At 39.9% G+C, this 24159-nt stretch overlaps 3 long non-coding RNA genes across 3 annotated transcripts in view; all 3 read left to right on the plus strand.

Annotated features, from left to right (window-relative positions):
- Positions 1 to 24159, plus strand: part of LOC134159920 (uncharacterized) — a 277126-nt gene that overhangs the window by 218495 nt on the left and 34472 nt on the right. The window lies entirely within an intron of this gene.
- LOC134159931 (uncharacterized) overlaps positions 1493 to 24159 on the plus strand; it is a 38417-nt gene continuing 15750 nt past the window's right edge. The window contains exon 1 of the long non-coding RNA XR_009963367.1: positions 1493 to 1755. This is a non-coding gene — a long non-coding RNA (uncharacterized LOC134159931). The remainder of the gene's footprint in view (positions 1756 to 24159) is intronic.
- Positions 18916 to 22499, plus strand: LOC134158258 (uncharacterized). The gene is made up of 2 exons (XR_009962683.1): positions 18916 to 19176; positions 20241 to 22499. It is a non-coding gene; the product is annotated as an uncharacterized LOC134158258 (long non-coding RNA).

Below are 24159 nucleotides of genomic sequence, written 5' to 3' on the forward strand. Positions count from 1 at the left end.
TGGGGTTAAAAAAAAAAGGGACTATCAAAGGGGTCTCACAGACAGACCTTCGTCCAAATGTGGTCAGAGGCAGCTGCTTATAGTTTGGTTGCTTCACTTTTGGTCCGCCCAACTGCATTAGGATACCAAATCGAGGGTTTATGGAAAAACAGCTGTCGAGAGTCTGAGTCTGAGATGGGCTCAGGTGAAGATCTACAAGCTAGCATTAATAAAATATACAGAAGCTTTCTTGCACATCAGAGAAATAAGCTCTTCTAGGGGGAACCCCCCCTAGACTTAGCTGAAAGAATGGCAGCAGCACCACTGCCTGTGGTGCTGAACAAAGCTCTTTAAACTCTTACTGAGAAGCAAAACCTCGGCTGAGAAATGTCAACAGAGCTTTTACGACAGCCTGAAAATTAATTGTCCTCTGAAATGGCAGTCCTCAATTTAGGCTTAATCTCTCTTGCATTACTCAGGTAGCTATTGTGAAGTATCACCCCGCTTGCTGCTCTCGCTGACAGTTTCTATATCCCTTCACCATGCCCACTGGAAGGAAAACAATCACATAAATCCCTCTTGCAGGGCATGCTCAAACTCGTTTCTTATTGTGGGACAAATTTATGGTCGCATTTACTATGTAATCTTTAAAGGGGACTGGCTGGTGGTTGAAGGTCTAAAATTACAGATGACCTGCGTGTAAGCAAAAGTGGATTTGTTAAAGAATCTGTATTTAAGGGAGGAGGGAAGGGGGTGAGAGGGGAGCTGGATGTTCCTTTGTAGTTTATGACCTTTCCTTAAAAAAAAAAAAAAGAAATACAAAAAATCAACCAAACCAACAACCTTCAGGAAAGGTAGAAAAGCAGTTCTCATTCTGCAGCTCTAAATATCTGTTTATCCCACTGCCATGCTGTAAGCATGCCCAGTTGGGATGATTTAGCACTCTGCTGATGACTACCAACGGAAGGACTTCATGTGAAAAGGTAGTCTGCCACAGCTAATGGGCTCTTGTTTCAAAGGGATGCTGTGTGTACATTACTAGTGTATGGAGAAGGTGCAGAAAGGCCTCAGCAGACATTAGGAATGGAGTGTTGTTGATGATGAAAAGGCACTTTGCTGTTGAGGGAATGGTGGGAGAGAAAAGGCGTATCTGTCTTTTTGATTAGAAATGCATGCTTCCTTTCATCATCTGAGCTGAAAAATTGGCTTCTGCTCTTGGTTTATGAAACCATTTTTCTTTTCCCTTCCTTCCCAGGTTTGCAAACTCTTTAATAAATTAGTTACTGTGAGGTGCATGGGTGCAACAATCACCTTAGAGGCTTTTCCCAAATGCATCTTTAATATTTTATAAGTATTTAAATAGATTTATTCAATGTGAACAGCCTGATTTATTAACACTGGCACTCTGGCATGGAAAGGGGGTTCAATACAAATTATGTTGTGTCAGAAATTTTTAGCAGCTAGATCTCAATTTACCAATGGATTCTTGGAAGTCAGGAAATAATAGGACCCACTCCATGTTAATATTTAATCAGGCTTTGGTGCCAGATAGAAGCTGTCGAATGAACGAGATGCAATGAGGGGAGCCCTGTATTACATTAAAATATACATCATGTGTGTTCTCTTCTTTGATGGAGGGGAGAAGTGGGTCAGTTATTATGACAAGTAAGAGGCTCAGGCCTGCCACTGAATAAAGATGCTTTGTCAGATTCTGAGAGCTGACTAGATGAAGTTAAAATCTCATTGCAGACATGTGTGGGAAACCTGAGTGACCAGGTATGGAACTTGTTTTCCTTTTGATGTCCTGCGTCTAATAGATGCCTTTCCTTGTATGCATTCAGAAAATATTATATGACAACAGAAACACTGAACCTGACATGATAGCAGAGCTGTTTTGTAAAGCACTTTATAATGATGCAGTGAGAAGGGTGCAATTAAACCAAATGCTGTCCTGCATAACTAATGTACCAAGGGGAAGGATGGCTTTCCTGGTCCTCTGTAGATCAGTACTCTGTAGTTTATTGTTACCCAAAATTCATTTTCACTCTAGAGTGCATAGCCTGGTACATTACCCTCATAAAAACAAATTGGGTTTATTTCTGTATGGAAACAACCACCAGTTTCCTCAATGCAGAGTTTGGGTGTAAATTTAAAATTCAAGGAAGCTTGGAAGCAAAGTTTTTCACAGTAGTGTTCACTCACTTGAATGGAATAGATGAACATAAGGGCATGATTGCAGAAGAGCTCTGCGTATCAGCAGGGCTTTCCTAAATCACTGCTCCCAGTGTGGAGCCAGTCAGATAAGTTAGGAGACTGCTCAAAAACTGGCAACATCTGATTTCAGCTGTGTACTACTGACACAGCTTCCCCAGTCCACCCTGCAAGGCAGGGGCTAACTAGGTGAATGGGCAGTAAAGAAGAAAGCTTCAGTCAGCAGCAGTGGGACTGACACTGGGTAAAAAGGAGAAAAGAGGACATGTCAGATGCCACTGATCTTTCCCTGGAATATTTTAGGATGAGCCAGCAATGAAGAAAAACCCTCCAGTGGTAAAGACTGCCTAGCCATAATTGTATGCTCATGTGCAAGGGTTGAGTTCTTTGGAGCGTATGAACTAGGGTGGTGTGGTTGAAGTGCCTGGAATAACACTCGTGGCCACTGGCTGAAATTTTGACCTGTGGCTGAAGTTCTGGGACAGTGAGCTAGTCTTCTGGTAGAAACTTTATTAATTCCCTTTTCTCATTTAATTATTTCTATCCCTTTAAACATGTAATGTGTTTAGTTTCCCTGTGTGCTTGCTTTATTTGAAGAAAGAAAGAAAAGTTGAACTGCTATTACTTTGTAATGTTAATATTAAGAAGGCTGGACGATGCTCCAGTAGGACAACTGGGTCAGGAAAAGACCCCACTCCAGACATCTGGTTCTGTACTGTTTGCTTGGAATGGCTTACTGTAAGGTTAGACTACCAGTGAAGAACTCCTTAGTTTGTGCTGTGATAGTTGCCTGTTCTTGTTAGTATCATGTTCTGAATTCTTTAAACTTAATATTTGCAAGGGGGGAAGATAAATGGGGCAGAACACTGTGCATGATTTCTTTATGCTGTTTATGGTTAAGTTGAATTTGGTTTTGTGGAGAGTATAACTACGATGGTTTTGATGAGATGGTGGTAGATCCAGAGCTGGGTCAATGCTACCTATGTTACTACTTACAGATCTCCACCCGATCTGCCAAAAGGCAGACTGGCTGCTCAGAGTGGGATTGTTACTCTCTTCTACATGGTAATAGTTTTAGCTATTGTTAATATATACTTATACAGTTCCTTAAAAGTAAACAGATATTGTAACCTACTTCATAGGAAACAGTAATACAGAGTTGCACCTTTATCAGCTGTGAGAACAAACATAATTCAGAAAAGAATAAACTTGTTTCCATTCCAGGGATGAAGTGTGTGCCTTGGCATACAGGATTATATGATTACAGGCTTGGGGGACAACAGGTCCAGATTTCTGTTGAAGTATCAGCCATGCTTTCCTGCCTCTGGGCAGCAGTTATTTAGGAGTTACCTATGTTTTGATGGGTAAGGAAACATGTCTTTCTGCTTTATCCTGTTAAGATGATCTGCCGTTTAGGCTGTCATTTGCTGCTTGTGTGATTGGAAAAAAAAAACAAACCATGCCACAAAGTTAACTTCTACATTCACTTATTTGCTTCTTTTCGACCACTGCAATTTTGAGTATCTAATCTCAACACTCTTAGTAATGGCATTTTAAGGCTTCACTGTAGCACACTGTGTTCAAGGAAGGTGATCTCTTTAGTAGGCATTTTGATAGAGTCACAGCAAAGACTGTATTACTTTTATCTCAGGAAAATAATACCATCATCTACTCCAAACTCAAATACGTATGAGCAGATGTTCCTAAATTTTTTTCAAGCTAGGGCTAGGTGGGAAAGAAGAGGATGAGAAGAATATCAGAGGGAATAGGGCAAGTTTCACAGTTCAAATATATGAAGCTTAGCTATATCGGTATTAGGAAAGATACTAGGAGAGCTATTGTTATTAAAACACCATAGAAAGATAAACAGGTTTAATAGTTAATTGTTTTTTCAGCTCTAAGTTTCACTGTGCAGAAGTTCATCTGGACCTCTGAAGGATTTGGCCAGCTAGAAATATGCCTGAAAGTGCTGAAATTTCAGCCTCCTTCTTCCTAAAGGAGACAGCAATTGAAATAGAGGAACATCTTCTGCTGTCTCCCACTGATCGGGGGATTTCTTGGAGAAATGGCCCTGCTCTGGTCTTCAGGACAATTACAAGGTACTACTTTGTGCATGAGCGAGGCCAAAGCAGTTATCTAGGAAATCTGAATGTGATTTTAATTATAGGTTTTATTATTGGAGCAGCCGTAACCAAGATTGTAACAGTCAATTATATATGGAGCTTTATTGGCAAAGGGTGTTTAATATTAAACAATCATGGCTAACCGTGAACATACCTGATATAATAATGAACTTTATTTGAAAGATCAGCATGAGATAAAGGAGTTAAATTTAGCTGTACAGTCTGTAACAATAACACAAGGGAATATCGTGAATTCATTTTATTTGGAAACAGAAAACTCTGGATGTTGTTAGATTATCTTTTTGAGAGCATAACGTAAATGTTTGGTAACCAGAGATTTGTATTGCTAGAGAGAATCACTTTCACTAAAGCCACAGTAACCGAATGTTTAAATGTGCAGGGCTGAACTGTCAAAGCACGTAACAACATCTTTAAATAAAATGGAAGCGGCTAGAGCTGCTTCTATCAGTGTCCTCCTCTGACAGCTGCTTAAGGTTCGATTCTGTTCCCATTGAAGTCAGTGGAAAATCTCCTGGTAACCTGAAATGATTGATGGCATGGACCTTACCAGAAAAAAAAGGGGAAGTCTCAAAGCATTGAGAAAGGTGCACTGCTGTCCCACAGCATGTGGGTTATTTGTATACATGCAGAATGATATTGCCAACCCACAGCATTGATAAGTGTGGCTAGAGTCCCTTGCAAGAGCCTTATACCCCCTCCATGAGATTTTTTCAGTCTTCCAGTTCTAAGTCACTGGAAACCTTTGGCAGTCACAATAATCAGGTTTTCAGCTTAACTACAGGCTCAGAAAACCTCTTACACTATTTCTAGTTTCTTTTCATTAAAGCTGTCAATCTCTGATAGCTAACGGTAGGCTCAAATCAGAAAGGTTCATGTGGCAAAATCTCCCTAACTCCACAGCTATGAAGCACTGAGGAAGTAAGTGCTGACCAGCCCATATTCCTGGTATAGCAGTGTTGGTTGGTTTTTATTTTAACTTTATATTTGTGTCAATGGCTACATGGACTATTTGGCCTAAATGTGAGTCCTGATGCAAGCAAGGAGGCAGGATGTAAACCAGTTATGGGATGCAGGGGCAAGGCAGGCTGTCCTAGGCATGACCAAGATCTGTGCAGTGGGTTTTACCTGCAGACATCCTCAAGACCTCACTTCCAGACTGGCAGGAGGATGAGCCACATCTCCTCTTCAGTCTCATTTTTTCAATTCTCAGAGGCTAAGCTAAGACCCAGTATTATGGATTTATATCTGGGCTTTCTCTTCAGTCCACTCCCCTTCTGATTGCTGCTGTTTGGACCTGGTAGACCAATATTCTGCAAACAGATGGTGTCTTTATCAGCATGTAAACTGAAATACTCCAACCAGAGCTCCCTCCTGCTTCTTGGTTTCTAAAATGCAGCTCAAATTCTTAATTGGGTAACCTGAACTTCTCTGTAATCTGCGTATCAGTGTGTATGGATGTAATGGACATGTCAGTGCTGTGTACGCTAACACTTTTAAGTCATATAATGGGCCTGTTCACTAGAAGAATAAACACACCATGCAATTTAACTGCAAGCTGGGGGGATACGGAGGAGAATGTTCGCTGAAAGGTTATCTACAGTGTAAAAGCAGTTATTTTCCTCCTGCAGTTTTTGAGGGTGATCTGCAGCAGAGGTATTCTCCTTAATTTTGAGAATTGATTGTCTAAAGGAAAGGAAATGTAGAGAATTTCTTCTTGCAAGCACTTTTCAGCTCTTAAGAGGCTTTTGTGCTGCCTGTGCAAGTCTACAGTTGGATACTGCAGAATACAGTACTTTAATGCAGAGAAAAGGATTAATAAAAAACCCCAAAGGTGTAAAATATAACAAAAGGCAATATTTAGCGTCACACTGGTAGGAGAAACAGCTGAAGTCAATGGGAGTTTGATCCATGAAAGCACAGCAGGACCATGCCATATATAGGAAAGCACAAGCTGTCAAAATTAAGTGTGTAGTTTATGGTATGCTTTTTGTTTGAAATAACATATTACCTCCTATTTATAGTAAAGCAGACTAAACAGTTCTATATGTCTGCATTTAAGATTTTCAGTCAGAGAGTAAGGATACCTTTTACCTGGAAATTGTAGAGTCAGAGCTCAAAATTGTTAGCAGTGATACAAATGAATACCTGTGATTTTACAGGCATATAAATCTCTAGCTTCTGCTTACATAGCCCCGCTCTGTCTGCAGTATTGGCTGGATCTGACGATCACTGCTGGAGGACTGCTAGGAAACAAATGAACTTGCAATGCATAGTATCTTAAAGGAAACTATAAATGGGATAGGTCAAGGACTAGGCATGTAAGCGACAGGAAAAAATCTTCCTTTTAGTTTATACAACTCCTGCTTCCATGTCTGTGCAGATTCCTAATAAGGAATAGTAACTTTTTGAGGCACTAGGCCTGTACATATTTCCTGACCTTATAATTCTCACAGTTCTAGACATTCCAAGGTAGGGGGTCATTCAGACAGAGTTGTAATTTCTTGTGCATATTTATTTCCAAAGTATCTTTTGCATAGTTTCCCAGTGAAATCATGTGCTGGGGCTGGGGAATGCTAAATAGGTTATTTTTCAAGCTTGCATATAAAGGGCCTGTCAAAGTGGACTGTTTTGGACTTATCAAGTAAAAGTGCTGGAGCCAAACCATGTTGTTTGTAGCTCGTCCTTCCCAACCCCGCTATGAGCTGTGCTCCCAACCTTCCAATGGGAGGTGACATAAGAAGGTTAAGGAGCTCTGGTTTTGTTATCAGTGAGGATTTTAAGGACGATAAAAGTCTTGAAAGCATACATTGGCTCAAGAGGAGTGTGACCTGAGCCTCCCCCAAAACCACTACTTTTTGTTAACCCTTTGGCATTAGATTTGTGCTCCTTTTCCTTCCCATTCTGTAAATAAACACACGACCAATTTTAGGGGGAAAAGGTTGTAGAAGCCCGCTTCTCTGTAAATAACCTTAACTGGTTGTGAAAGCACATTTTGAATTCATTTTCTTAGTCCTTCAAGACACATACTTTTTTTTGAAGCAATTACATTTATCTGATCAAAGAATTAAAATACATTAGGGACCAGCCAAGATATGAATTTCAAATATTCACTTCTCAAAATCCATCAACCAAGCAGCAGCTAGAAGTTATCTACTGTCTGAAAGAGGTTTATACAAAGTATTTGTCTGGCAATTTTCAAAAACAAAAAAAATCTCTGTTAAAAATCCTGCAGATAATGTATTCATCAAAGAGAAGCTAAACTTGAGAGGAAAGTTTGCACTTAATTCTGTGTATGCCCTGCTCAAAGCAGCACTAAGGAAGGTTGGTCAGACTTCAGCTTTTATCAAGATGTGTCTAACTAATCTAAATTGAAATGTGGGAACTTTCTTTCTGAACTCCAAAAGCATATAATACATTTGGGACTGAGATTTTCGAGCTCTTGTTGAAAAGTAAGTGTAGACTTTCTGCTTGCAAAAATTCCTGTGAAAAAAAGTCCAACTTTTTTCTAAGCATTTGAAAAGAATGGCAAGCAGAAGATCCTGTGGAAACTGGGAAGTGTTTTCACAGATTGCTGGTGACAGTAAGTATCATTTTATAAAACACCAGTTAGGCTGCCTATGACATATGGAGACAATTTCTGCCTCAGCTATATTTACCTTTCCCTTTGATCTAATGGGAACAGCTCATGTATATTGAGGCAGAGCTTGGTCTACACTATTCTGTTTGGTTTGTGCATTGAAAGAAGTTTGGAATAGCTAAGCTGACACGTGCTGTTGTAACTAAGAGGACAAGATGGTGCAATGAGCCTGATTTAGTCATGTGGAGGGACAGTTACAAGGTGATATGAGTGAAATGCATTAAGTGCTGGCTTTTTCCTTTATCATTAGAAAATCATTGAAATGTAAGACTGGAAGGAAACTCCGTAGTCCATATATTCCATTCCCCTGCTCAAAGGCAGGATCAATTATACAGCCATCCCTAGCAGCCATTTAAATAAAATATTACTGGAATGAAGAGATATTTTTTATATTTAGAAGGGGGAATACTACCAGCATAGTTAGTTACTTACTTTCTGGAAAAGAAGGAAAAAAACATGAAAGAGGTTATTCCAGCTCTCTAAGAGTTATCATTCAAATTAGTTTGCTGATTTGCTTGGGATCATTGGAGAAGCCTGACTGGAAGATATAAGTGGAATGTAAGACAGTGGAAGTGAAATATAAGGAGATATGATCATAGAAAGCAAGGGAACAGGTTGAACAGGCTTCCAGTTGAGGTGGTGAGCTCCAAAGGCAGAAGTATATTTAGGGAACACCTAAATGAGCATGTGGAATTCAAAACCATAAAGAGTTGTGTGTTGTAATTTTGAGCTTTGAATTGCGAGGTGATCCTTTGGAAGGTTTGAAGTGAGATTTTGTATGGCTTGCCTCTCTTAATTAGTATCGGAGATGTGTGTGTGTACGTGTGTGCTTACACAGCACTGGGTTTATTCCTCCTAAACAAAAAGGCACAACAATTTCAAGATTCTTTAAAAAAAATAGGTTTTAAAGTTTCTTAAAGTAATGCAGGAGCCAGAGAAGAGCAAAGGCTGTTGCACTTGCACATGAATCCTGCTTGCCTCTGATGTAGTCATATCACTGTAAAGCTTCCTGCCTGATTGTTGTGAGTGGTTTTTCTAAAGCCAGCCCATTTTATTTGACTTTTGTCAGAGCTGCAGTTTTCTCTGCTCTACTTTTAGGTGCAAACACTACAATTATTTGCAGAGTGTTATTGGTCATTTATTTTATCAATCTAATATTCTTACAGTACGCATCTTACTACCACTGTTAACTGTTTTGGGTCATTTCTTATTTGTATACCAAAAAACTGCTTCCAGTGTTATTACTTATTGGTCATAATCAATTAGGGAAGTTTTTAGACTATGGCAGTCTTATATAAATACACTGGCAAAGTTCACCTCCTATGATTTCTGACAATTAAATTGTTCTGTCACTTTGGGACCTTCATTAATCTCAACTTGTCATCCTTGTTTATGCAGGTTATAATGGCCTGTGTGTGTAAGTGAAATGAGATGCTAAAAGCCCTTGGCTGTTTAACTCTTTGATGAAAGTCAAGCAGGAATATGTTGTTGAAGGGAAATGTTGATTTTTTTTTTCATCCCCCAAAATAGCACCATGGAAATTATTGCACTGTTTAATGACTAGCTATGAAATAAGCCAAGAAGTTTTACAGAGGGGTGAAGAAAAGAGTTGGTGGTAGTGTTATCACAGTCCTTTGTGTTATCTGCATAAGTGCACATAGAAATAAAGATGTGGCAGTGCAGATTACCTTCTCTACCAGGAAAGAAGTATGAAGACATCATGTTCCAGCAGCCAGAGATCTTCAGATAACATTGCAGGATCAGTGTAACTCAGGTGAAAGGCATGGCTAAAGTCTCTTCAAAAATTTGAAATGTAAGTGTTAGTGGCAGGCCCTTCAGTTTGGGTGGTTCTGGCAGACTGATTACTTGGGACCATTGCAGATGCACTTCTGAGGACTTTAGGAAGTGAAAATACATTTACAGAATTTAATTTAATATATAAGTTCCTGGGGGAGGATAACCTTTTTTACGTTATCTCCTAGAATTTGAAGACCTGGTTTCTGATGTCTCCAAATGCAGATGGTGGTTTATTATCTTCTGCCCTTTACTGCATCCTTTAAGAAGGTCCTAAAAGGCTTTCTAGAGTGTTCACTCTACAGCACCAACACTGTTACTTGTATGAACCTCTTACTGATCCTTCCTCCTGGAGTGGCCTATGAACTGTCATCAGATTCTCACCTGGCACCATGCACTGAAGATGTAGGTACCTTTTATTCCATACCATTTATCAAAACTAGTGTTTCCTCTTGGGCAAGTGCCTGCTGAAGTTGAAACTTATCTTTATTCTTATTTAATCTTTATTCTTATTTGCAACTGGAAATGAGGGGCCAAGTGAAAACGAACAGTGCATTGTCCCATGCTGCCAAAGCTGGAGATGGAGCGCAAGTCTCCTGACCTGCTCAGAGCCTCCATCCATTTCCAGCTGGCCAAGGTTAAAAAATAGGAGTAGCCATAGAGTTATCCATCTCAAATCTAAAAGGAGTGTAATGATATGCTATTCTCTGCACCCTGAGAAACATACGAGTTACATCCTCTCTCTGAGCTCTAATTACCATAATTCTTAGACCAGAGAGAGATCCAGAACACTGCACAAATTATCACCCAATATCTTTAATAAATGTGGATGGTAAGTTACTTGCAAAGGTGCTGGTTAATAATCTGGAACGCATATTCCCAGACCTAATTCATTTCAGTCAGGTGGGATTTATTAGGAATTGGACTGTCATGCAGTAGTATGAGGCAACTCTTCAGTACAGTAAGTTCACACAGAAGCAAAGGAGAAGGCTGGTCCGTCTCATCTCAGACCATAAGGAGACAAACTGTTTCTGACTTTTCTGAAGGTTTGACTAGGGACAACCCTTTGACACTGTACAGTAAAAGCCCGTGGCACCCATCAATCTAGTGTAAAATTGCTGATGCCACTGGGTTAATGGCTAAACTTCCTCAGTTACAAAAAGAAGTGGCAGAGCTGCTCTTCCATTTCTACTTGATCCACAGTTCACATCATTACTGCATTTCTCTCTTCTTTTATGAGATTAATTTATAAAGAAAAACCAATCCCATGTGCCTCAGGGATGCCCGTTTTGGATGCGGCTGCCTTTCTTCCTTGCCTAGAGAGGAAACGAAATGATGGGCTCCCACCAAAGATGCCTCAGTGTGTGTGCCTGAAGTTCAGTAGAATAAATGCAAGTCTTGGAGGCAAACTGCCAGATGTTATTTGTCGAAGCTGCCTCTAGGCTGCTCTGAAGCATACCAACACATGTGTCAGGGCAGAAAGAGAGTCAGGGCAGCTTTCCAATTTTTCTTGCTCCCAGAGGCTCTCCAGGGGAAGCTGAGTTTAGGAATAGAGAAGCAAAGACTATAAAAATGAGAGATTGGTGTCTTTCAGGTTCTAATGCTGAGGCAACTGAAAAGCATCATACATGTAATTTCATCTTAGATTTTGAACACAAAACAATATACATGTCTTTCTAGATACTTCAGCCTGTGGTGAGGTGCATAAATCAGATGCAAATGCTAGTGCTTGCTCCTGCAGCTGCAGGGACAGCATTGCTAATACTGTTTTGACAATGCCAGCTGATCGTATACTTCAGGAATGAGGTAAAGCTTTAATGGCATTTCAGAAAGACTTTTAAAAAGCCACACTGGATTTTACTCGAGATCATGCTAAGAAAATCATGAGTTTAGCCAGTTCATTTCCACCCACTGCCTTCGTAGATACATATAAAACAAACAGACCAAAACATTTATAGTTTTGGTTGCAAAATAAGAGAAAAATGCTTGCCCAAACAAACATAACATAGTGGTGAAGCACTGTTCTTGAACTAACAACCCCACAAAGATGATATTGCGTATATTCTTCTTGCATTATCGTCTTTCCATGAACTGTCAGTTTACTTAGACTGATTATCTATGGGGAAAGCCTATTTTTAGCATGTGTTTGTACACTGGCCAGTATAACTAGATGCTGATGTCTAATAGTTGTCTCTCAAAAGTGGAAAGACAGAACTGAATGTCATTTAAGAAGGGAACTCTCAAAAAAGTTTACCATACAATACAGGGGTGGATATTTAGTACTTATCCTCAATTTCTTTGCAGTAAGATAAAGCATTAAAGAGATGACATTGATGTATTTGTTATCCTACATGATAGTTTTCCTTTTTTTACCCCCTCTTGCAGCTTTACCTTAGTGACATTCTCCATCTTAATGTTTGCATCAGACACACTGGTACTATGTAAATTACATTTAGTACATAATTATGCACAGCCGCTAGGTTGCATAAATAAATTCTCATCAGTTTTGCATGTGAACCCTGAAATGAGTACACCTGTACTAGCTCAAGACCTGTAAACTGATTAATTGCACCAGGACCATTTAGCTGGGGTGGGATTCTACACTGAGCTGTTCCACTTCCAGGATTTGTTCTCCCGTGTCTGCACAATATAGTGTCATCTTAGAGATGTATATGGGGATAGATCAGAAAACAATTACCACCCCTCCAAAAGTGGTCACAGGGAGTGAAGCATAGCAGTGGTGCTCTCAGGAAGTGAAGTGGGGTCAGCTGAAGATGGACATTTGAGACTTTCACTCAATTCACAGTTCCTTGTGAGACTCAGAAATTCACTTCACGAGATTATTTTTAAAACCTGATTGAACACAGTGTTCAAAATTGTATTTGTACCAACAGTGGCTCTAATGAAAAATGGAAACTCTCATGTTTAGTTTCCTAAGAAGCAGTTTTCCAGTTTTCAGTCAGCACTTCTGAGTGGACATTCCCATGTTTTTAATGAATTTCCGGGACATTTTGAAGATTAACTTGAAGAAGGATAAAATGTAGCTCACAAATCATTTACTTCTCAGTTACAACCACCTAATATCCTCAGTTCATTTTAGCAGTGCCAATTAAACAAAATTTGGCTTTAAAATCTCACAGTATATTTAAATGAAATTACATATTTAAATATTTTTAATGAGCAGTCTCATATAATCAGTTAGTTTTGAGTTTTCCAAGATCACTGAATTACAGGGACATACAGATGATAGCTAATACAGATGTAAAAATGCGTTTGTGTGTGTGGGCACTCCTGTGTCTGTGTGTACACAACACACACTGCTGTATCGCCACATGCGAAAACACACACACACGTATATGTGTGTGTATATACACATGAATAAAATCACTGATGAAACTACTGGTGGCTACCTCTCCAGACAAATAAGGCTCATAAATTGGCACATTTTGCTTAATCTGCATGTAAAGCATGTTACACATCACTGTTACAATGCAGACATCTTAACTTTAAATGAGACGAAAACAAACATAAAATTAGCACTTTAGGGAACCCCCTGCCACTCAATTTGTGTTGGGTTTAACACCTTCTTATTTTATATATCCTTCTACATAAACAGTTTTATATCAGCCCTTGATATGGTGCCTTCAAAGAATTAAATGTTGAGCTGTTTAAAAGCACTAATTAGCAGCTTTAATACAAAGGGGAGCATAGTTATTAGTAAAATCTTGTAAACCTAGAATACCCTTCGGGCCCAGTCATTTGTGTGTGAAATAGCTCAAGAAAAATATTATATTGTTAATCACAAAAACCTTCAAGGGAAATGCTAAATCTGGGTAGAAACATAAACTGTACCCTTCCAAACAAAGGAGGAAAAGTGGCCGTCCACATTAAAGCAAAGCCATAAAATCCCAAGAAGAATATATTCATTGATAAAATGCGGCTTGCTTCCTAGTAAGGGGTTTTGCAATCTGTAACCTTATGCACATACAACAACAAACATTCGTTAATGGTGTTTAGTTTGAACACAGCTAGCGACATATTTATTAAATTAGCACTTCATTCCTTTCAATAATGTGCAACAATGGCAAGGCTCTTTCAAAAGGTAGCTTTTGGCAGTGGTACGATGATATTCGAATCTATACAGTTATTTTGGTACAATGCAAATTACATATAGATACGTATATATGTACCATTAGAGATGTTTATAAAGGCATTGAAACCAATGTCACCTAGATTTTCTTTCTAGAAAACTATATGTGTGCACTTTGGTAAATTTAAGTTTATATTTGAACAGAGCTCAGTTCTCCTTCATTCAGTACTTCACACATGTTTTATGTTAATAGTTAATATTTATAATGCAGGTAAATAATTATATTCTTAAATGTTTAAAAGTTACACTAGCTCCAACATTGTAAAGGAGGTAGTGTTTCTAGTTTATACAATGTGGTATAGCTGAGTGGCAGTAGATAACAGAAGGAGCATGCATAAGAGTGGAGAAGATTCTTTCACTGACAGCTAATGCTTAAAAAGTAAAATACTAAGAATCTCAGAATTTACAGGTGCTGGAAAAGAAATAACACATTGCTTTTGTAGCTTGTGATTTTATGAGATAGAACTGAAGATTTTCACCTTGAAACTCCAACTTTCTGCTACTGAACATGAAAAGTATTTGAACAGCACTTTTAAAGTTCAGGAGGGAAATTCTATGGTATGTTACTTTTCTGAAATTATTATGGTTATATAAATTTGATATGCCATCATGCAGAATCATTATTTTCATCTGGTATCATCCTTCTCCTCACATTTCCTATGAAAAAAGACTGGGGAAAAGAATGCTGGGCATGCATATTTTAACTGGTGTCATCCTAATGATCATTTGCTGGTCTTAGGGCTGCCAGATATGGTTTTTTAAAGGAAAAGTAAATAAGGATAGTTTCTAATATTTGAGGACAATGTTAAGTAGAAATTTCTCCATAATAAGCAATATCCATCATTTCCAGCTACAGCCTACTATGAGAAACAGATTTATTCAAAGCCCCAGTATATTTGCTGTGAATATATTTTTAATGTATTTCACTAACATGAAAGAGCTGGCCAGAGCTTAAACATTTTTTTTTATGTCATGGTTTGCTTTTTACGGTGTTTTATGTTACAACCTAATTAGTATCTTACAGTGCCCTTACATGTACTTCGGGTGTAGGGTTTCACTAAATACACTGAACGTTTTATTTTGGGGACCTCCGTGACACGGTCTAAGCAGTTTTAAGCAGGCTAAGAATATGTTTCCAGTCAATCAAGCCTCTAGAGATAGGTTATCCACCTCTGGCTAATGCACTGCTATAAAACCTTCACCGTTTCTGACTGCGCAATACAGTCTGTTATTAAACCCCTAACGGTGCACGGCCGTGGGATTCAGACGGGGGGAGGGAGACAATTATTTCCAGTACTTCATAAAGCCTACTTTAACAAATTATATGAAGATTAACTAATAGCAGCCTCAGCGTTGGATGGCTAGCCAAATTAGGAATGACTTATCAGACTGGTGCTTCATCGGCTGCTCTTTGGAGCCTGGCCTTTGCAGAGGAGGTCTTTGCCAGCAGCTAGTTCAATAGATGATGAACCAGGCCTGGTACTTGGTCTGCACCACAACAATAGGGAGATGAAGCGAGCAGTGCTTTGAGCTCCTCTGAAAACTGGTTTGGAAGGCCAGTGAGGTCTAGGAGCGTTGGCGTTTTCCTGCTGAGGATTAAATGTGCCTGCACAAAGCCAGCATATCCCACAAATCAAAAGCAGCGTGTGTGCAGAAGGGGCAAGTGATGGATTAGGGAGAGGGCCTTGTGAATGCTCCCTTTCCTGAAGGGGAGATAATCCGTCAGTCTCACCAGGGCAATCCTGTGAGAGTACACCATGCTGGGGTGCCAGCATCCTCTTCATTTTTTTTCTGTCCTGTGGAGGGCACCAGCATTCAATGGCAGTCACTACCCCGAGCATTTGATGAGGAGCTGAGGAGAGATGTTTGGGCACATTTGGGAAGGAGTCTATTTTTTGCTCTCTCTCTGCAGAAGGGTTGTATTATTTTCCAGTTTTGGAGAGCTGGGGAGAAGGCAGCATAAGATCTTTTGGGAAGGCTAAGACCGCTCTAGTCTTGCAGTAATAAAATGCAAGATAAATTGTTCATGTTTAAAACAATTTAAGATTCAAATGGGGCAAGCTTGGTCCAGTGCCTTTTAAGTAGAACACTTGCTGTGGTAGGAGGGCTTCCCAGGACGAAAGCCTAGGAGAAGTCTAGGCTTAAACAGAGTTTATGTTTAACCAAGGGATTGCCCCGCTCTCCCTACAAAGACCTTTCATTTCCATCTGGAATGAGTATACGATAACCTAGTCAGACCAGCCTCTCAGTCACCAATCAAAACACTGACTCTTGACATTTGCCTAATTATCTTTTCTCATCATCAGTCATCTCTTGAAGTCTTTGCTTCATTCAGATGCCAGGTATTTCCGAAATTAATCATGTCATTGAAAGCGGCATCTTTTCATGTAAATGGACTTTATTATCTGGATCGAAAAGCTCCCCCCCTTCCTCCTTTGAGCTGCAAAAGCCCATTTGCAGGGAAAGTGTCTGAAATCTGACATGCTGCCTTCTCAAGAAAGATTCGTAGTGGTGACCTCCCAGCAAGAGCTAAGCATCCGTCACTGGGAGTGCGTGTGTGTGCTGCTTGCACCCTTGGGCTGGATGCATGCTAATTTGCCCCATTGTTTCAGGGTGAGTGGCTTTCTAGCACTTTCGAACAAAGCCTTTTTTGCATAAGCTTCTGTGTGTACAATTATTTTATGTTCACGTCATTCCATCATCCTATCTCTATTCCTGATATAAGAGGGGATGGAAACGTCTTTGTTTTCTTGTTATACTGGGGATTACAGGCTGGATTTAACATGTTAGCAAGGACACTCCTCTTTCATTAAATCCCATTTGACAAATGTTTTGGGCCATAGGATTGATCAGCCCATTGCACTGCTCATCCTCGCTTTAACTTTCAAAGGGCACTATCTTCAAAACGTGTTGATTCAACAAGATACCAATCCTCAATAATTGACTGTGCGATACAAAGTGTTGAAGGGATGGCTGAAGAAGTGAAAATGAGAGGCATGCTCTCAGGAATGTTATTGAAACCTTGGTAGAAGAATGCCTTAATTTGCTCATTAGATGTGTATTTTAATGAAACCCACAATGAGAAGGACTGAATGCAGTTCTGCATTTTGGAGGGTTTTCAAGTTTGTGATGGCACATTTACAAAATCCCTTCAAAAACATGGTATTATTTTATACCCATTGCGCTTTCCCCCAGCACCATTTGAGTACAACAGTATTAATTAGTGGCAAGCTCTATGCTGACATTAAAAAAGTGAAACTTGGGCATCATCTCACTAAAAGGGAGAAGTGGCCTTCTGTCCTTACACAGTATACTGCTAAAAAAGGAAGGTCATTGTTTTTAACAGCGTCAAACCGGGCTTGCTCTGAAAGAAGCAAGAAGTATATTAGAAAGTTTTCAGCATCATGTAAGAGTCATGTTCTGTATTCTCTGGTAATAGTCGAAGAGCATGAACAGACTAAAAGTGGGCTTTTTTAACAACAGACACGATGTTACACATTGGTGCAGGTAGCTGTGAATATTTAGACATAATGGGTAGATTATAAATTGTTAGATGCTAAAGGCAAAATAAGCCGTGCCATTACCTAGTTTGCCTTTCTGCCACAGAACTCCTGGACAGTTTTACATGATGCTGTATCTTCCAACAGACTTTCCAAATCTGATGTTAGAATATCATGATGGTGAAGCCACCACACTATTCAGTAAACTGCTCCCATTGCTAAGTGCTCTCACAGTTAAAAAATTCCCCTTAATTTCTGGCATGAATTCATCTAGCTTCGACCTCCAGACATTAGATCTTGTTTTACGTACGTCTTTGTTAAACTGAAGAGCTCTCCATCAAATTTCTGTTTCCTGTGAAGGTTCTTGTATACTGTGGTCAAGTCACTCCTTAACCTTTTCTCTATTAAGCTAAACAGTCTGAGCTTCTTGAGCCTCTCACAATTGTTTTCTAATCCTCACAGTGTTTTCTAGTCCTTTAGCCATTCCCTTGGCTCTTCTCTCTAATTTATCAACAACCTCTTGAAACATAGGCACCAGAACTCGATTCACTATTCCATTAGTGGTCACACTAGTGCCACAGACAAAGATAATACTGTCTTGGGCTTCTAGGCTATATCCCCCTGTTTACATATCCTAAGGACTGAAGTTACCCTTCCAGCTACAGAGCTAATGTGTAGCTGAATATCCACCATCCTGCCATATTCTTTCTGGAGCCATTTCTTTCTAGGAGACCATCCTCCTGTAACTATTCCCTGCAATCTGTTTACCCAGAGTTATCATTTTACACTTCCCCTAGCTTATTGTTTCCTTCGTGCATCAGTGACCTGCCGTCATTATTTACCACCATCTGTGTCAGCAGCAACTTCGTGTTTTCCAACAAGCATTGAAAACATTAAACGGCACCCATCCATCCAAGAAGTAATGCTCAGTTCCCAAATCCTTGATAAGGATTCCCTGTATAGAGTGAAAGATAACCAGCTGCCCTTCCCCTCTTTCCTTGCTAAGAAAACCGTGCACTATAAACCACAGAGAAGAGGCGATACCCTCAACTCTGCCCTGCACTCCACATCTGTCATGCCCACTTCAGTGAGGGATTTTTCATCCTTGTTTTTCTTGCTATACTGGCCTGAGAAAGTACCTAATACGTGGGTTCAGAGAAGAGATACTGGGAAACTATCACGTCTACCAAGGAAGTGTTAAAACTCTGGTCTGCCTGATAAAATGATGTGTGCTAATGCTGAGGTGTATTTCACCAGGTGAAGGCTATTTATAGGAAGAGCAGCATTTGTGTCTTTACTTTTAGATGTGTTGCTTTGTACAGCATTGCTGCTGTACAATTCTGAGATTGACAGGTTGTGTGGTGTTTATTATTTATCGTTAATTATCATTGTCATTATTGCTGCGGCACTACACTGGTAGTAAAGCGATGGGCAGAATCCACTTGTACGAGTAACAACATAAGGAGTTGTATAAGGGGTTTGGGATGGGTTGGGGTTTTGTGTTCAAAAAGTAAAAAGAATAAAAACTGCTCAACAGTTTAATTATCACTATTTAATACATATAAATATATATTTCCCTGTAGTAGCCATAACATTTATTTTCCTTAATAGTTTTCAGTAGTTCTGGGAACTGTTTTTCGCAGAAATGTCTGATTATTATCACTAGCAATTAAATTTATTTATTATATTTTGCTGTTGCTGCAGGAGCTTCTCATGCCATTGACACGCTGTCTTGTACACTCTCACCAAAGACGAATGGAGGTGTAATTAAATTGCAAACGAAAATGGTCAGTGTTGACGTTGTTTCTCATTCATAGCGCAATTTGTAACCATCTGTGGGGTTTTTTTCCAGTTTGAATTGGTTTTGTTTGTTTTCTGTTTTGTAGGTTTTGAACATACACTTTTTTTGCCTTGGTCTCTTCTACCCCTTTTTCATTCCTTCCCATCCATGAAATGTCATTTGTATTCTGATAACTTTTCAAGAAACCTTGCACAGCGTCAGCTACAGACTTGGGTTTAGACTCTTTAGCCAGAATTTATCCTTTCCATGTGGCAATTTGGAAAAATTGGTGCAGTGGAAAAACAGAAAGAAAAATGAACAAGTGGAAAAGAATTCTCCACCCCAATGAAAACATTAAACTTCATCCCTTTTGCTAACAAAATATAAAGAGTTTTTAAAAAAAAAAAAAAGAGAGAAAGGAAATTTTAAAATTTTCAGTTCTGATGGGAAAAAAATTAAGAGTTTTGATCAAGCAGAAGTGCCTTTCCGGAAAGGTGAGGTTCGGAGATGGGTAGAAAAAGCAAAAGCATGGGGGGTTTTGGAGGCAAAAAGCAAAGCTTTAAATGGCAATTCTTTTTCTCCAGCACTTGCTTTCTGCCCTTCTTTCATAGAGCATTAGGACACACAAGGGGTTAAAGGTCCAGGAAGAGAGCTAGGGAAGAAAAATCCCTCTGTTAATTGATCTGCCTGTCTGGTGACGAGGGCCAGCTGAAGCTTGTCAGAAACTGTATGAGCTGAATCAAGCTTGGGGCCCTAAGTAAAATACAGACACCTGGAGCGAGGAGGGGCTGGCTCACTCTGTGTGCAGCTATTTAGTTGTTCTTTTAATGTAGGCAAGGAAGGGAAAGGGTCAAGCAGTGCTGAGCCTGGGCTTGAGGGATGTCAAATAGTTTTTCCACTGAAAAGAAACAAGGCTAAAGCCTGTTAATGGCATCTAATGCTATTATTGTGCGAGTGTGTACGTACTTGTGGGCTTGCTGGTATATGTTGGAGGCACGTTTTGGCAATTGAGGAGGCATTGTTGTTTGATGGTCTTACCCCATAGGCATGTCGCTGGGCAAGGAGCAGTGGAAATCTTAGTGAAATCTGCACAACTTGATTTCAGTTCATGCTGTTCAGGGCAACGTGCTTAGAGGGGATCCTTTACCTCCTCCTCTTCTCCCCTTGCCGAAGGATGAAGTGATCCAGAGTACATCCTAAAAAACATTTTTCTTTCTCCTTACTCTTTGGCTCTGCCTCCAGACCCCTCTACCGATGCAATCTGGCTATGATTCTGCATGCCACTTTGTTTGACCCTGATGACATAAGTTGACGCATGTACTTTTGAACCTTCCCAAGAATGAATAATATCCCTGCAATAAAATGAAATCCTAGCATTTTTAACCCGCCAAGCCCCTGTGATTGTTGGGGCCAGGCATGTCAAATGGTGGCTCAGCCGATGGACGCCTGAAATGGAGGTGGATAGATTTCAGCCCCAAAACAAGCAAGCCATTGAGAGTTGGCACTGGTCCACTTTTCTCCTGATACCTGTGATGAGTACGTTTGAAACACTGAAAGCTCTTTCATGGGTATTGGGAGGAGGGAGAGAGAACTTATGAAGGTGCAACAGAATAGAGAGACTTGTGGCTTCAGATTTTAAAGGTAGCAAGTAGCCTAAGAAAACTCAGGGGCTGGGAGAGGCTCACTGGCTCTAAAGCTGTCAGCTGTCTGGGTTGCTTTGATTCTCATGGGTTTAGGTATAACTTGAAATAGGTCTTTCCTTCCCCTTTGTCCCGAGTTCCCAAAATACTGCACTTCAGTTAAAGATGGGCCTCAAGGTTACACCAAGTTCAAACTTCCGCCAAATTTAAAGAGGTTAAACCCAGAACTTTATTTGGGGATTTCTGTGCTTTTTGAAGACTTCCATACACCTGGCTGAGCCCAGGCCCTATAAATGAGAACTGAGACACAAATGAACTGCCTCATCATTATTAATGTTAGATCATAAGCCTTAGCAACACCATCCCAGCAGCTTTCCCATTTGGTGCCCAGACATGCCAAAAGCAGACCAGAAGTGTGACATTAGCAGAGCTGCCTTCTCTAAGAGAAGCTGCCAAGCCTCTTCTTAAAGTCCTTAAACCCTGACAAGGCACTGTAAAATACTGAAATCATCTGTGCTGAGTGAGGGTTGTGCTTCCATCAGGGTGTGGGAGTTTGTGTTTGGTTGGATTAGTTTGGTAACTCTGCATGACTGAAATAGAAGCTTCCAGTATTTAGTTGGGCGTATTATTTGTTGGATGTCATGAATCCTTTTTCCTCTAGACTTCTGGTATTATGTCACATCTATCAATGGAGCCAAAGGGTTGCCTAATCAGGAAAAATTTGCATCTTTATATATAGATACTGCATTGAAATGGCAGGAACAAACACATGTATTGGAAGGAAATTAGATCTCTGATTAGGTCATTGTCTTAATAGTAAAAAATCAGGTTTCACTTTTTTCATTCTCTTAAAATGAGAAGACTACCTTGAATCTGTCTTCTGCACTTCAGTTTTGTTTTGTTTCTTCAAGAGAGGCGCTGAGGAGAACGGATTGCCATTATTCTTGACATTTTAAATGGCCATCCTTTTCCTCTTGGATATGGTACCCAGATGGATAGTTAGAAAGTTAAAGTGGCTCAGCTAAAGATAAGGATGCTGTGAACTTTGGTTTTACAACTCCTGCCTTGGCCTCTCAGCCCAGCTGATTTAGTAGGAGTGAGCTTGCCCCACTCACAGAAGTGCAAGTAGGGGGGAAAGGGAGGAGAAAAATAACAGTACTCCACAGACCTCCGCTTCAAATGCACATAAAAAGCTGCTTGACCGGGATATCGGGAGCAATCCTGCTTCTGCAGCACTCCCTAAAGTGGGGATCCAGTGGAGCTGCTCATGGCAGGGAAGCTGGGTTTAGCCCAGTAGGAGCAGGAGCTGGTGTTGCCTGGTTTGAGAAGTGCAGGAGTTGGAAGGATAATAAAAGGAAAGCGTGGTGAACAGATTGCTTGAGCAGAATATTTTAGCTTAATAAAAATATAAAATAATAAATCCACAGCCAACCCCCTCCCCTAAGCCTTCAGTCCCCTGTACGAGGCTGATGAAATTTATACTAGAGAGAGAGACATAACGAAAGAAATTGTTTATTTGTTTGTTTGCCTTTATAAAACCCATTTGGGAGGAACATCAACGAATATACCATACATCAGTTATCCGCCTTATACCAGTTACACTGATGCTGGAGACGTCCTTTGTTAGAAATTAATGTATGTAATAAAGTTTTACATTTTTCATATGTTTTGAAGTATGTGGGCCATAATTCTTTTGACTGCATAATTACTTTTTGTACACAAGAAAAATGAGGTGCTTAGTCCTAAGTAAATAACCTCGAAACAAACCAAGAGAAACAGTTGCATCTTTTTTATCTTCGGGGTCTTACACAATAAATATTTTGTAGAAACTTAAAAAAAAAAGTTATATATCCTCAATATAATTTCACTTGAAAGAAACTCAAGCTCCTCTAGGATCACACTGAAAAATATGCTGAAGTTAGTGAGGAAAAGAAATGTATTATTTTGTGACATTTTTAGGTACACGTGAAAATAATAATTTCTGGAAGGGTTTGCCTGGTTAATCATTTTAGCTCAGTTTTTCTCTCTCTTCACTTTTGAACCATCAAAAAGCTCTCGTAAATGAATTTCACAAGATCTAAGATCATTCAGTGCTCTCACTTTTTTGCCACCATTCCCTTTAACTCAGCCTGAAGGCACAACTGAAGAGCCGGGGTGATGCGTGGCCACGTGAGACAGGCAGTCCAGTTGGACAGCCGGCAACGGAGAAACTCTCGCTGCAAATCAGACTGTCTTAATTTTGATTGCTAATGGCAGGCATTGGAAAATGGTGAGATAACCTCCCAGAAGTCAGGAGGCTGGCTTGTATAGTGTGCCAGTCTGAAAGAAGGGTTTGTGTTGTGGTTTTTTTTCCATAATTCAGGACTCTTTGTTTGCTTGTGTGGTTTTCTGAGCCTTCTGAATGATGTTAATTTGCGTCTGTGAAGCACTTGTTTGTTTGGGATTTTTTTTCTTGAGGAGCAGAAGTCTTTTAGAAGACTTTTAAAGAAAAGAAATTAGAGTTTGCAGGGATGGCAGCAGCGGCTTAGGTTCCTCAACCTGTAAGCAGCCATATTAAAGGGGTGCAAGTGGTTATTCCAACTATGGGCCACTGGTAATGTCTCAGTCAGTCAAGGAAAGGAGCCCTGGAACAGGTCAGAGCTGGTTTACCTCTTCTAATTGTTAAGCACTGAACTGATGTCAGCTCAGGGTCACGTAAATAGATAGGAAAAGGGGAGGAAGGAATGCTTTGGAAAAAAATTGAGAGATGCTTTTTTAAACTAAACTGAAATAAGCTACTCTTCGGCAGAAATCAGGGAATCACACCAGGTTTGGCACTGGCTTAAATAAATCAATTAAAGTACTGATTTAAGTTAAACCAATATGCTAGCAAGGCTGTAGGTTTTCATCTTCCAAAGACTTATGTGCATGCTTGGCTGAACAGTGGGAGTGATTATCTGTATAATTCATGGTAGGAATACGGCCTTATTATTTAAGGATTCAGTTTTATAATATATACTGTATTTGCAGATCATTGCCTCTGTACAGGGTTTCTGTGGATTTGGAGCCATTTGCTCTGGGTAAAATGTATTTCCAGCTCCTCCACCCACCCCATACACTCTCATGGTTGATACTTTTGGCTCTCTCTCCTCATCCCCATGAATTGCACTGGCGGTGCTGGTGAGGAACATGCTGCTTCTGCAGACCAGGCCATTTTTTATAAATATGTAAACAAAATTTACCTCCTTTTGCTGACCCCTCGAAGGGCCATTTTTGGCCTGCAGCAAATATTTATGCGCGAGCTGTAAACCCCTGAAACTGAGGGGTTATAGTGGAAATGCTGAC

Source organism: Pezoporus occidentalis, unplaced genomic scaffold (genome assembly GCF_034315485.1).
Source record: "Pezoporus occidentalis ecotype Australia unplaced genomic scaffold, CSIRO_AGI_Poc_V1 ctg10, whole genome shotgun sequence".
Lineage (NCBI taxonomy): Eukaryota > Metazoa > Chordata > Aves > Psittaciformes > Psittacidae > Pezoporus > Pezoporus occidentalis.